Genomic DNA, 12,312 nt, shown 5'->3' on the forward strand with positions numbered 1-12,312 from the left:
GCTAAAAACCTGGCAGATTTTATTGATACATATTCTATGAGAGATATTAATGACTTTTCTGACACTGGTTCACTAATATTTATACATTTTTCTCATAGACATGGCACATACTCTAAAACTGAGAGGATATTTGTATCAAATGAACTGATTCATAGCTTAAATAAGTCTAAAGTAATCTCATGCTTCCTCTCGGATCACAATGCTATTTCCTTTGAAGTATTAATTAATACAAATCACTATGTACAAATTAAAATAATTCTGGCCTACATAATAACTCTAAAGGACTTTAAAGACTTTCTCACCATGGAAATCCAAAGCTTTTTAATATTAATAGTATTCATGAGACATCTGAGATATATGTATGGGATGCTCTGAAAGCTTACTTATATGGCAGAATTAATAACTGGTATTATAAAAAAGTGGGACAAGGATTTGTGTAAAATAGAAATGAAACTTGATAATCTAAACTACAAACTCAAGTAGATAAAAACAAAAAAAGGAAAACAAAATTAATAAGTTAAATAATAAGTATTTGAAAATATTAAATCACAATACAAAGATAAACCTAGAGACGTTTATGTTTATAAATTATTCTATAAATCCTACATTTTTAACAAATTTAGCTAACAAGACCAAGAGATTCAGTAGATTTAATCATATCAAAGAAATTTATTTCCCACAAAAAAAAGAAAAATGTTACTGATCTATCTGTTATTTTTATGGAATTGATGGAACACTTTAATAGAATTAACAAAAAACCAAATGTACTAGACTCTAACGAAGAAATACGAGTATTTATTAGAAAGTATACTAATCATAAATTATCAAAATTACAGGATATCCTTAGACAAACCTATTTCATTCTCTGAAATTCAATGTCAAATAAATAAATTAAAACAAAATAAAGCTCCTGGTAATGATGGAATTATTCCTCAAAATTTACAAAATAATGCCCAAAGAAGCATTACGATTATTACATTAAGTTTTTTCTATCTCTCAAACTGTAGCAAAAATCCCATCTTCTTGGAAATATGCTCACATTTGTCACATATTAAAGGTAAATAATTATCTTACTAAATGCTCCTATTATAGACCATTCTCTCTTTTAAATGTTAATTATAAAATGTTTATGGTCATCTATGCTGATACATAAAATAAATATCTTCCAAATCTGGTTGATGAAGATCAAACAGGTTTCATTTTAAATAGGAATACTTATGGCAATGTTAAAAGAATTTTAACCATAATTAATTCTGCTAAAATGTTGAAAGAAAACTTAAACATAATTAGTTTAGATATAGATTGTGATTTTGATTATGGTAACTGGAAATATCTCTTTCTTACCTTGGAAGAATTACATTTTTCTAACAGTTTTGTTTAACTTATTTCTCTTCTTTATAGAGGACCTCAAGCCTACATTTAAATAGGCACTTATACTTCTCAGAATATTCAAATACTCAAGGGAACTAAACATTGTTGCCCTCGATCTTGTTTACTTTTTACTCTGGTAATGGAACCATTGGCTAACTTAATTAGAATGAACCCAGATACTGAAGGTTTGAATTTAAGCCTTGATGTGAACCCCAAAATCCAATTGTTCGCAGATGACATTCTTCTTACTACAAAAGGAAATAATACTTCTATTGCTGCAGTTTGTAAAATTATGGAAGATTTTCAAAATAAGTAAGGTTTATTTTTCAATGATAATAAAACAAAATACGTCTGATTTATTCCAATAATAATAGTCTGAATGACAAGTTTAATAAATACTTAGCTCAATCAGACAAACTAACATATTTCGGAATAGTACTAACTAAAAAAATTAAGGCTATATTAGATCTTAATTATAATAAAAGCTTAGAATCTATATCTAACCAAATTAATAAATGGAACAAGCTTCCTTTTATAATGAATGAGAGGCTATCTATTATTAAAATGATAATACTACCCAAAATTCTTTACATTGTACAATCATTATCACTTCCACCCTCCAAAATATATGTTGTTGTGTCTTTTGGCTTTTCCCGGTTAGGGGTCGCCACAGCGGAATTCCGGTCTGCTAATGATTGGCAGTAGATTTTTACATTCCGAGTTGCTGGCCCTGATGCACAACCTTCAATGAAGGTACACCCATTCATGCATGTCTCCACACAGAAGACAAACTAGCTGAGAATCGAACAGGACAACGTCTTACTGTGAGGCGACAATGCTACCGCAAAGAAATTTAATTCACTGATTTCAAAGTTTTTATGGTTTCCTAATAAAACTAGAGTGGCTTTAGCTAATCACTTATGGGATTGATCTAGGGGAGGAATTGGTTTACCAGATTTAGAACTCTATTCAATGTCCACAGTGATTAAAACTAACTCTTTATTAATAGATAAACATTACACTGCTAAATGGAAGGAATTCTTAGAAATTCTGTGTTTTAATTCAAGTGGAGTAGCTAATTTTCATAAATTGTTAATACTAAACAATCCATTTATTTGGTTGTTGAAAGACTATTTTGTCACATATAATTCTCAAACATATGCATCTCAGTATATGCTACTTATATTGAAGAACTTCAGAAATTTTATCTATAAAAATCCAGTCTACAAAGCCTGGAGTTTCCTCATCTTTCCCATTGCCTTTACACAAGGAAATATGTCTTCTTCAAATATTGCAAAAATGATGATATTTAAAGAAAATAATTTAATTTATTGGTTTCAGTTGTTGACAAATGACAAGCTAAATTCTGTTGACTTCTTAATTGCCAAATATGATTTAAGTAATGATCTGTGGTTGGAAATACAAACCTGTAGACAGTTTGTACTTAGTAAAATAGACCTAATGTCAGCTAATACAAATTTTTTTTTCCTAAACTGTTCAGTCTTTTACCTTTATTCATACAATGTAAATTACCTAATAACAAGCTTTCACAAACATATAAACTAATCAGATAGGAAACAAAAAAATTACCCAGAGAGGTATTGGAATTATTTCTCCTTAGTATATTCTGCCCAATGATGATGATAAGAAAATAATATTAGAATGTTCTAAATTGACCACTTCCTCACTTAAATGGAAATTGTTTGCATGGAAATTTATCCAAAGGTCCTTTTTGACATGTATCATCATGGGGAAAATTAACTAAAATGATACTCTATGTTGGAGATGTAAAACAGAAACAAAGGCTGACTGGTCTCATATGTTTTTTGATTGTTTAATTCTTAGATCATATTGGGATGATATTAACTACTTCCTTCAGGCTTTGTTCTCAAATAAATTTGTCCTATCTAAATATTTGATTTTGTTTAACACACCAGTTCCAACCTGTGTGGAAAAAATAAATATCATTTGGTGTGGTCTATCTTAACAACCACTATAAAGTTAATTAGAAATTGGAAGTCTAAAACTTCACCCTCTTTCTCTGAATTCAAGAGTATTATAACTGAAATTTGCCACCTGGAATTGTTGACCATTAAATCCAGATCCATCAGATCTACTTCATCATATAATATGTGGTATAAGTTAAAAGTTTTATTAGATAAATAGTCATTGAGTCTTTGAAATCATCTTATTTATCTTAAAGGTTTATGTAATTTTTATATAGTGGACACCTTTGTAAATACTTTAGTTGAATTATGCTTTTAGTTTCATGTTTTTGAATTATTGCTAAAGTTTTATTATTCATTTTATGTAATTGACTATCTATATATAAAAATCAATAAACCCGTTTAAATAAAAAGAAACAGTAATTCTTTAATTAGTCAGGGACATCTAGTGAGAATAGTTTAGTATTGTTTTTAAACTGAAATATTCAAGTGCATGTGAACTCCAAAGCAGTCAGTGTGGAATTTTATGTGGGCCTGGAGATAGTAAGAGAGTCCAGCCCCAAGTTTGGAGAGTGCGCCCTGTGTGATCTTAAGGGAAATTGTGTTTGATGCAGGGAGCTGCATCTGGAAATACTGTGTGAATCCATCATTTTTGCTCTCAGTGCCCATCCCCTATAAGAGTCAGTGGTGAGGATTGAGTCTCCTTGATTGCTGACCTGGAGTAGGGACTGCATCACAAATTGGTGTCAGCTGAGTGGAACATTAATTGAGCTTCAGTAGCAATTGGGCAGTTGTCATTGAAGGACTGTGTACTCTCAGCAGCCACAAGGTAACCATAAACAGTTTCATTTTCACAACCATTTTATTTATTTTTGTTAGATTAGTTTAGTCAATGAAAGCAAGTAAGGATGTCAGAAGATGATTATAGCAAGTTGGTAAAGAACCAGTTTGCCAAGGTGTGTTAAGCCAAAGGACTGGTGCGTGCCAACCTGACTAAAGAGGAGATGATTTCAGCCTTAGTCACAGCTCTAGCATGGGCCAGCAACCTGGAGCACAACCAGTCTGCTGACGGGGATGTGCAGTCCTCAGAAAGAGGACAGTTCACCTTTTCCTCAGAGGACTTAAAAATCCATCTGGAGTTAAAGAGATTTGAACTGCAGGCCAAATGACTGGAGAAACAGATGGAATTGGTATCAGCAGAGATAGTGCAGTGTTTGGAGGTCAATGATAGACTGTGATGTTCGGAGGCTGGAGAAAATGAGAAATGGTGCTAACATGAGAAAGAAATGCTGACTCTTCAGTAGGGTCATGGAGGTAATGGCAAAGGGATTAATCACCCTCAGAAGCAATAAATGTCAATACATTTCTTTTGTAGCTTACAGGGAATGATAATTTTGATAGTTTAATTCATATATTTGAAAAGGTATTTAAACAGTATAATGTTGACCAAGGGCTCTGGGTATGGTTCTTGACCCCCTTATTCCATGGTAAAGCTGTAATTGCTGTTTCTAAATTTTCTGATACTGACTGCTTAAACTACAATAAAGTTAAGCAATGCATATTGAAATGTTTTAAGTTAACACCTGAAGCTCATAAAAAAAAAGTATTATGAGCATAGACACAAGGCAGATGAAAATGTGTGTGATTATACTGCAGAGTTAAGCACTTATTTTCATAGGTGGGTGACTGGGTGTTGGGTCACAGCTTTGAAAGGCTGGCAGAAAATTTGGTGAGAGAACAAGCCCTTGGCACTTTGCCTGAGGAGATGAGAATCTGGTTGGCAGACTGGGAGTGTAACTCAGCAAATGAGCTGGAGAGGAATGGGATCTCTACTTAGCAAGCAGGGAATCACTGCATAAGAATGGAATATCCAGTGCTGCACATCATTATAGTGGAACCCATGGTGGGCAGCCTAAACCACCTCATCAGATTACACTAGTAACAGAGGAAGCCACTAGTTCAGGTACATGACCAGGACTAATGGTTAGATGTTTTAAATGCAACCACAGGGGCCGTGTAGCCTTCAAATGTCCAATGAGGCAAGGTGGGGAACAAAAGGTGAAGAAGCCAGCATGTGGGAATTACAGCATGCTGGTGGTAAATTGTCTGAAGACAACAGGGGTACAAAATTATACTGGAGTTTGTATCCTATCTTAGTGGATGGAAGTCAGGCCACTGCTAACAGAAACACAGTGTCTGACATAACCATTGTAAAGCCAGCAGTGGTTACAGAGGAGCAGTACTTGGTTGGGCAGTCCACACCCGTCAGAGCATTAGGAGGGACCCCATTCCAAATACCTTTGGCTGGGGGTCATCATGACTGGGAGGGTGGAAAAGGGAGCAAGCAGGTAGGTGTGTTTGAGGATATGCCTGTAGATGTCTTGATATGGAATGATTTTGGTAAGGTAGTATCTTGTGTACATGCAGTTACAAGTAGTTAGGCTTGGAGACATGCATGCAGGTCAGGTAGGCTGGGAAAGACACAGATAGACCCCACACCTGGAGCTGGGACTGGTGAGGTGTCTATTTCAGAGAGAGCGCTACCCTGTAACAGTGAGTCTAAAATTGAGCCACAGCTGCTGATAGGTACTGATGTTCCTGTGGACATTGTGATTGCAAGGGCAGAGGTGAGTGGTAGTACACAGGCTGACAGTGAGGTACTGCTGTCAGAAGAGATCAGATTTCTGGTGAAAAGGGAGCTTGGACGGGTCAGAAAGGTAGAATTAAGACAGGTTCAGCTTTTGGGCCCTACATTATGAGGCTTATGGGTGGTAAATGACACCTGATTCTCAAGGAAAAGGGGAGTCTATATACCAGAACAAAGGATTACGGTATAGAGAGTGGACCCCTGAGGGAGGGTTAGATGGTGAGGTAATACAGCAGTTGTTTGGGTCCAGAGCCTACTATCTGGCATTTCTTGCAGTAGTCCATGTCATTCCTTTTGCAGGTCATATAGGCATAAAGCATACTAAGAGATTTATCATGCAGAACGTTTATTGGCTTGGGATTGCAAGGGATGTAACAAGGTACTGCAGTACCTGTGAGCACTGCCAAAAGGTAGGCAAGGTAGGAGACAAGGTCAATGCTCCTTTGATGCCTTTGCCTGTGATTGAGGAGCCATTTTAGAGGGTAGCTATAGATATTGTAAGCACCTTTGAATACCACAAGTTCCACAGGGAAAAAGTACATCCTGGTGGTAGTAGATTATGCTACTAGATACCCTGAGACAGATACCCTGAGGCAGTAGCTCTGTCCTCTATCGAGGCAGAAAAGATAGCAAATGCTTTGTTAGAGATTTTCAACAGGATAAGTTTCCCAAGAGAAATATTGACTGACAGAGGTGTCAATTTCATATCAGAGCTGACTTCTCTGTAGAAGTGTTCTTGGATGAAGCACCTTCAAACTACAGGGTGGGGGCTGTACTCAGCCAGGTTTACTCAGAGGGGAAAGAGCACCCAGTTGTATATCTCAGCCATATACTCCAACTCATGGAGGATGCCAATGCAGATGAGATCTCAAGACAGGGTATAGGTTGATATATTCCCAAACAGGCCCATTTCCTTCAAGCATTTTTCCAGGGTCACTTGAAAAACTAGTGAGTAGTCAGGGGCATCTAGTGAGAATAGTTTACTATTGTTTTATGTAACTATGAGAATCTATCCAATTGTATTATTTTTGAAAACTGTGGTTGAATCTCTGTTGTTCATTGTATTCAGTATTCTCCTGTTTTCTGTTTTATTATTTATTATTAAACATTTTAATACCTTTCATTGTGGCTAGTCCTTTAGAGAATACTTTTAGCATCTTGAGGGTAGTTATGCTTATTTTAGTGACACTGTGGCTGCTCCTGAAAGTATTGCTGCTTTGGCCACACTCTACTATTAGTATTAATATTAATTTTACACAGTATAATTGGGTGCCCTTTGTAAGAGCCTTAGAATAGTTGACAGGTAGCTGAGTGATTACCTAAGAGTCGGGCAGAAGGGAGCACAACTAATAAATCTGTTCCCAGGTGTTTGTGTAAGTGTGGAAAACTCAAATTGTTTTTTCCCTCAAATATTTAAGTGTGGGTGTCATCTACTGGGCACAGAGACACACAGCTCCAAAGTGGTCAGTGTGGAATTTTGTGTGTGCCCAGAGGGAGTAAGACAGTCCAGCCCTAACGTCTGGAGAGTGCACCCTGTGGGCTCTTAAAGGAAGTTGTGCTTGGTGCAGGGAGCTGCTTCTGAAAATACTGTGTGAATTTATCTTTGCTCTTAGCAACCATCCCTCACTGGAGTCAGTGGTGAGGATTGAGTCTCCTTGATTGCTGGCCCAGCGTAGGGACTGTATCACATGCCTAATGCTGTTTTCTATGGGAAGTCATTAGTGGTGTAGTTCCCAAGTGTGTGCTGGCAGTTAATTTACTTTCAGGAGTCTTGTCCCTTCTTCAGGTTGGTTCAAATGTGCAGTTAGTATATGAAAGTTCAGGGGCATGGGGTGGCTTGCCCTCTACATGAGGTAGTATAGGTGGATTTGCCCCCAATGGAAAAAAACAATTAATATTTTAACCCATTGAGTTTGGGGCATATTTTTTGTCTCTTTGGCTCGTCGGCTTTTAGGAAATCAGTGTTTCATACCAGAACCCATTAAATGCTAAGAAATTGTATCTACAGTTCTTAAATTGCACATGACAACCTAATTAAATCTCTGTTTGACATAAAAACAGAAAAGGATGTGAATCATGAAAGTAAAACTTAAATGCAAGTGCCAGGGAATCTCTAATCCAATTACTCTGGCTGCTGAGTGATCTCTGCACTCAGAAACAATGCACAACATCAGTTGCTGAGATCATGTAGTGTTCCTGTACATTTTTTCTAATTTTAAAATAATAAAAACTAAAATATTAGATAAAGACACTCCTGAATCCTCATTTTAGGGTTTAGTATTTCCTCTACAGTTATTGTGCCTTTGAAATTGTTACATTTAACTTCAAATTAAAAAAGACAATATGTAGACATTTGTGTCGTAACAGAGACATGGTTATAAAGCCTTTCACAACTTTAGACCAGCTACTGCACAGGAGGGAACTAAAGGTGGAGAAGTCTCAGTATATATTAAAAACAACCTTACATCCAGACTGGTTAAACTGAATGACCCACTGGAACTCATACATGTGCAACTCACCATAATGAGGGTCTCGTACTATATCCTTGCAACCTATAAGACCCCTCTTCATATCCCAGGAAACCCATACTACCTATCGCAGTATACTAGAGTCTCTCTCACTATTCAACCCAATAAAATCTTCATGGGGGATCTCAAATACCCCTCTATAGACTGGGAATCTTACAAGACTTCAAATGCACAAGCCTGCTGACTCCTAAACTTTGTTAATGTCAACATCCTAGAAGAGTTGGTCCATTCTCCTACCAGAGGTACAAACATCCTTGACTTTGTACTCACAAACTTGGAGGAGTGATGTTCTTCACCCAGTCTAATGTTCTTGCTGATTAAATCTGACCATAAGGCAATATTCTTTGAAATAAAAATTAAATCTGGGGATCCAGCAAAACCAAAAACCTTTAGGAACTATTCCAAAGCTAACCTCTCTCTCCTAAGCAACACCTTGGCTAAATACCAGGCACCCTGAAACCCAGTAAACACCATAGCATATGCTGAGCTATTTACAAAATCCCTGTAGCCTACTATTATTAAAAATAAGCTAAAGTCAAAAGACAAGCCACCCTGTTGGCATAACAATATTAATCAGTTATACAATAAAAGAAAAAAACCTTGGTCAAATGCAGAAAGGAACAACACCCAATACGCAAAAAAACTGACCAATCTAAATAGATAGTTAAATGGATTAATTAATACTTCAAAGGCTAAATTTGAAGATAAAAATAGCTTTTCTGGCAAAGGACAGCCACAAAGCTTTCTACAGCTATGTCCATAACCCCAAGGGAAATATGCAACAATGCACAGAACTTATTGTAAATGGCATCAACCACACAGAACCAGAGGCCATTGCCAACCTTTTGGCTGACAGGTTCAGCTCAAATTTAGCCCCCCCCACTCCACCCTGATAGTGCAAAAAAATACCACATACCCCAATCCCTCCAAAAATTACCAGAGAACAAGTCTTCAATGCACTTTCCAAGGCAAACAACATTGCATCAATGGACCCCCGATAGCATCCTGAAATGTTCACTAAATAGCATGAAACATGACCTCTTTGTACCACTTGAATCACTTTTCAACTGCAGTCAGGTTTTGTGACCAAGGAATGGAAGATGGCTACAGTCATTTCCCTGCAAAAAGGAGGTCCAATTTCTGATCCAGGTAACTACAGCCCCCTAAGTCTGAATAGCCTTATATAGAAGACCATGGAAAGAATCATCATGGACACAATAAATTAGGGGTATATATCAGTTCAACGAAACAGCACATCATCGAATACAACAACCTTGAACTTCTAACCACAAAATCTAAAAACATCAAAAGCACAGAACAGCGAATTTTTTCCCTGGGAAAAAAATCACTGTTCCGAGAAACACACACACACAACACAAACACACCAAAAAAACAGCAATCCACACACATACACTTAAAATCTTACATCTAACCCTACACTAAACTGTACATACAGTACTATCTATCCACAATCCTTAACCCAAACCCTAACCCTAAGGTCTGTCACTATTGCACACTCACCTCACCCGTGCCCTAACCCTAACTCAAATACCCCACCCTAACTCTAAAGTCTATCACTATCGCACACTCACCTCACCCGTGCCCTAACCCTAACTCTCATACCCTGCCCGAACCCTAAAGTCTATCACTATCACACACTCACCTCACCCGAGCCCTAACCCTAACTCACATATCTCGCCCTATACCTAACGTCCACACAATCACACACTTACCTGAACCCAACCCATAACTTTCCACCACAGTGCTGAAAATAGTGAAGCCACAGAAACGGACAACCAAATTCTTTCCCTATAAAAAAAATTGGTTATCTGTAGCTTCGCTATTTTCAGCGTTCGCTGTTTTCAGGTCAATATTAGACCATTCAAAGTATTAACACTTTGATGATCTAATATAGACCCTAAATGAGGACATAATAATCTCCAAATGCTAGACCCATCACAGTTCAGCTTTGTTAAAGGAAGATCATGCCTATTAAATCTGTTGGACTTCTTTGAGAGGGTTACCAAAACAATGTATGATGGCAAGACTGTGCATACAGATTTCTTCAACCTGGCCAAGGCTTTTCATATAATGCGCCACTCAGGCATTATAGACAAGATCTCTAAATTAGGTATAAACCCTTTAATCACCCATTGGATAGACAAATGTCTCACTGATAAGTCTCAAGAGGTCAAAACAGGTGAGGTCACCTCCAGTAAGAGGCCAGTCACTACCAGAGTCCACCAGGGCTCGTTACTGGACCCATGCCATTTTGGCATTTATTTATCTGAAGTGGAAGCTAATGATGAAGGTTTATGACTGACTAAGTTTGCAGATGATTGCAAGCTGAGGTTATCAATGAGTTCCCTGCAGACACTAGTATTTGTCAAGAAGGCCTATTTCTGACTAGCAAATGGTGCATAGCAATGGTCTTAAATGCAATGTTAAGAAATGCCTAATTGTATACTTTGGGAAGATAACCAACCCAGCTAATTACCATGTTGATAATATGCCCCTAAGAAGCAACTAAGTCGTCCGAGATCTGGACACGCATGTCGAGAATAGTCTTACTTTCTATGATCATGTGGCTGACGTAGTGAGGAAATTATTTTATGTTGCACAACTTATAACTAAGGTCATGGCATCTAGGTCCAAAGAGGTCATCATCATCCCACTGTACTCTGTTCTTATCAGATCAATCAGAGTACAATGGTCCCTTCAGTATATACCTAACCAGGTACATGCAACAACTAGAGTAACCTCAGTGGTTCCTAACAAAAAGAATGAAAGAAATAACAAACCTTCCTTATGCAGTACCTTAAAGCCCTGGCCTACTCAGTCTTCTGTAGACTCTGTAGATTGCTGAGTTTGATCTATGCCTGGCTTACAAGGCATAGAAAACCCCCCATACTTAATGAATCTCTTGCATATTTGTAAGTCAAACAGTACCAGAAATACAAGGTCTAAGGACCTGAATTTTGTCTGTGACTTAAACAGAACATGCTGGAGAGACAGATATGTGTCACAGAGACTGCCCTTCCTGTGGAACAGGCTTCCCTTCCATGTGAAGCTAAATTTGTCTATTACCCAATTTAAATGCAACCTAGACCAAAGGATGGGGAATAGGAAATTTACATCAGGCCTGGCACCCATGTCCATTATGGACAGAGGTGGCTTATAAATGTCTGCCCATCAGTGTCATATTTTGATACAGGGCATCATTATTCTTTTACAAAAACGTGGATAGGCATAGAAGCCCCCCCCCCCTTCAGTTCATTATCCTAGTAACAACCTATGAATCTATAAAACAAGCTAAAGTACATTAGTGTGATTAACTGGCTGTGAACCTATTCAGAATTTTTTTTTTTTTTTTTTTTTTTTTTTTTAAGTAGAGGTAAGAAAGTGTTGGACTAGTGCTACCATTTCGTCACAGTTAAATGAATACCATTTTAGCATGTCATGGATATTGGGAATGTACTTGTAAGTGGGATGAAGTGGGATGATGAATACAAGTGAAGAAAGAAAACATCATTACAGCTTTTATTTCTACATAGTTTCTATGAAATTTTATAATGAAAGGAATTGTCTCTGAAGGGACATATTCTACTGAAACCATGCCATAGAGAGGCAGGCAGCAATAACCAAACTAACATACTACCCCACATAAATTCTAGAAAATTCCTAACTAACATACCCACTCCTAATAAACACGCATAATACATAGGGACATGTTTGGGTTGGGTTGCACAACTACTGTAGGCTTATAAAGGCCCTGGAGGTTGTTAGCCTAGTATATACCTATGAGCCTGTGACAGATCTG

This window comes from Protopterus annectens, chromosome 1.part1, assembly GCF_019279795.1.
Source record: "Protopterus annectens isolate FY-2018-M chromosome 1.part1, PAN1.0, whole genome shotgun sequence".
Classification (NCBI taxonomy): domain Eukaryota; kingdom Metazoa; phylum Chordata; order Ceratodontiformes; family Protopteridae; genus Protopterus; species Protopterus annectens.